We start from the raw sequence: 3,926 nt of genomic DNA, 5'->3' as shown, positions 1-3,926 counted from the left end.
TAGACTTGCAGTGAAGAGCTTCACCAACAACAACACAAAATACCAGGCCAAGAGGGCTCATGGGATGGTGCTGGAACTCTGAAACAAATATAAAGGTATGTTTGGAGGGTTGGAGGGCTTACAGCTGAGGAATTTGCAGGAGAATCCAGAAATCCATTGTTTTCTGGTTCAAGACACTCAGCTGTTCCCAGAGCTGCCATCTTGGGAGATAACATCTTGATTGTATTAGGATTGATAGTATCAGGAGAGAACATGTTGATTGTATCTTGATTGTATCAGGATTGATATCGAAATTTAAAGTGACAGTTTTGACATAAAACCAAATGGCCACCACTTGTCTGTCCGTCATGCTGTTGTGGCTTGAGTTGCTGTGATTCTGAGGGCTATGCCATCAGTATTTTAAATAACCAGCAGGGTCACCCATGGTGGACAGGTTATAGATGAGCTTCATGAACATAGATGTAAAAAATCTCAACAGAACCCTAACCAACAGAATTCAACAACACATCATGACTAAGTGGGATTCATATCAGGGATGCAAAGATGGGTCAACATTAGAAAAACAATCAATGTAATACACCATATAAATTTTTAAAAGGAAATGAACCACGTGATCATATCAATTGATGAAGAAAGGCGTTTGACAAAATCTAATATCCATTTTTTTAAAATGTTTTATTGTGTATTGTGTGATAGTCTACATGGGGAACATTAGTTTTACATTCATTCCATCATACATCGTCTCATTGCCATAGTTACCATCCTGGCCAAGCATCATCACCCATCCAAAGGGTATACCCTGCAATCCTGCCCGCCCTCCCCTCACGGTCCTCAGCACACAGCCCCACTCCTTCTCTGGATCCCTATTCCCCAGCTGCTCCATCTCTTCACGTCATCCTCTCTCTTCACATCATCCTCTCTGTCTCAGGCCTCACTGCTCCATCCATTCTTGATAAAAAAAAACACTCAACAAAGTAAGAATTGAAGGGAAATTCCTCAATAGTTAAGAGCATATATCTACAAGACCAACATCCAATATCACTCTCAATAGAGAGAAACTGAAAGCCTTGCCTTTGTTAACAGGAACCAGACAAAGATATCCTTTATCATCATTCCTTTCAATATTATGTTGGAAGTCTTAGTAGAGCTATAAGGCAAGATAGGGTAATTAAAGGCATCCAAATTGGCCAAGAGGAAGTAAAACTATCTCTATTTGCAGATGATATGATCCTTTATATAGAAAACCCCAAAGACGCAGCAGAAAAACAACTAGAACTCATTGGAAGATTTAGCAAAGTGACAGGGTACAAGATCAATATACAAAAATCAGTTGGATTCCTCTGTACTAATAATGACAGTGATGAAAAGGAAATTAGGAAAGCACAACAATTTACAATAGTTGCCCAAAAGATGAAATGTTTAGGAATAATTTTAACCAGAGAAATAAAGGACCTACACAAAGAAAACTATATAACACTACTATAAGAAACCAAAAGAGACTTACAAAAAATGGAAGAATAAACCATTCTCCTGGATAGGAATACTTAACATTATAAAAATGTCAATATTATCCAAAGCAATCTACACATATAAAACAATCCAAATCCAGATTCCAATGACATTCTTTAAAGAGATGGAAAAAACAATTGCAAACTATATATGAAAAATAAACCCAGGATAATCAAAGCACTGCTTAAGGAGAAGAACAAACTTGGAAGTCACTCACTACCTGAGTTTAAAATTTACTACATGGCTACAGTGGTCTAAACAGCCTGGTACTGGTACAGAGATACATAGATCAATGGGACAGAATCAAGAATCTAGAAATTAACGCATCTACATACAGCCTGCTGATCTTTGGCAAAGTGCCAAAGTACACTGAATGGGGAAGAGATCATCTCTTCAACAAATGGTGCCAGCAGAACTGGAAATCGATGTGAAAAAGACTGAAACAAGACCTTTACCTAACACTATTTACAAAAAAAACAACTCAGCATGGATTAAAGACTTAAACATAAATCCCAGAATTATAAAGGTCATCAACGAAAAAATAAGGACAAATTAAGGGCTCTAGTATAGGGCACACACAGGCTACCAAACATTGCAAAAATTACACAAACAAGAGAAGACAAAATAGATGATTGGGACATACTAAAAATTAGAAACTTATGTGCATCAGAAGATATCACCAAAAGAGTGAATTGGGAGCCCACAGAATGGAAAAAAATATATATATTTGCTATGACATATCAGACAAGGGACTAATTTCTAAAACACCTATAAAAGAAAAAGACAAATAACCCAATTAAAAAATAGGCACAGGACATGAACAGACACTTCCCCAAGGAAGAGATCCCAGCAGCCAACAAACATATGAAGAAATGTTCACGTTCATTAGCCACTGTTGTTGTTAAGTGCTGTGGAGTCTGTTCAGACTCATAGTGACACTGTACAGGGTTTCCGAGGCTGTAAATCTTTACGGGAGCAGAAAGCCTCATTTTTCTCCTGCAGAACAGCTGGTAGTTTCGAACTGCTTACCTTGAGGTTCACAGCCCGATTCGTAACCACTACATTAAAACAAAATAACCATGAGATATCATCTCACACCAGTAAAGATCAAAACAGCAGAAGACAATAAATGCTATTGAGAATGTGGAGAGACTGGGACCTCCTACATTGCTGGTGGGAATGCAAAATGGTCAAACCACTCTGGAAAACAGTATGGCACTTCCTCAAAAAATTGGAAATAGAAAAACCTTATGATCCATCAATTCCTTTACTTGGTATATATTCATAAGAAATACTAGCCATAACATGAGTAGAAACATGCACACCAATGTTCATAGCAGCATGAATCACAATAGCAAAAAGATGGAGAGGTTCTAAGTGCCCATCAATGGAAGAATGGATAAACAAACTTTGGTACATACACACAATGGAATATTATGCTACACTGAAGAATAATAAGGAAGAATAACAGGTTTGCATGGACTAAATGGGACAGAGGTAAATAGTGATATATGCTCAAACATGGAAAAACAGGGCTCTGTGATAAAGGGATTGAGGCATCGTCTGAATGGGTAGGTAAATGAGGGGAAATAATGTTAAGATGCTTGACTATCTTTTGAATATTTATTTCCATTGCCTACTATTGTAAAATAGACCCTTGAGTGGGATAGAAAGTAATATCAGGATGCATTATTACAGAAAGCTTGTAAGCCGGTCTTCAGCCTATATCTGACTGGAATATCTAAAAGGGGTTCTATAAATTTCCCAGTGTAATAGGGTTACTTAGGAGCTTTTGTAGGGTATAGGACCATAGGTGGAACCCTGAGCCCATCCAGAACTTTCTGAGGTGGGACATTCATACTAGAAAGGACAAGCAGACCTGCCTGGAACAGCTAGAGGAACAGAATATACTTCTTGAAAGAAAGACCAGCAGGAAAAATCCAAAAAACAAGATGACAGTCTCACAGGCTACTACAAAAACAATCAAGTTGTTTGCCAGGGAACCATCAAGGCAAGCAATCAAGTCCCTTCAGGATAAACTCCCCTCCAAGACTGAAACTCAAATGGAACACATGAGCAGGCATATAAGCTTGCCGACGACATTAGTCTGTTGGTGTGTAGAAGAAGGGGGAAGGCAGGAAAGAAGATATGGTTTGAGTTCGACCATGTTCCATAGACTCCCATCAACCTGGAGATGAAAGCAATAAAAGGAAGGGCTGGTTGGTCCAAAGTGTGGTGAGACCTGGGGACTCCTAAGGCCACAGACAAGGACATAGCTATGGAGGGCTAGCACTGAGATCAAAGCTCCCAGCTGATATGAAGTGAGGGGAGATGCATAAGAATGCCCAAACTTGTAGATAGTATTCATTCGACCTAGCTTGAATGGCTTGATGAACAGAACTAGACAAGAGGAAGAT

Source organism: Chrysochloris asiatica, unplaced genomic scaffold, assembly GCF_000296735.1.
Source record: "Chrysochloris asiatica unplaced genomic scaffold, ChrAsi1.0 scaffold00285, whole genome shotgun sequence".
Lineage (NCBI taxonomy): Eukaryota > Metazoa > Chordata > Mammalia > Afrosoricida > Chrysochloridae > Chrysochloris > Chrysochloris asiatica.
This window is presented reverse-complemented; position numbering follows the sequence as displayed.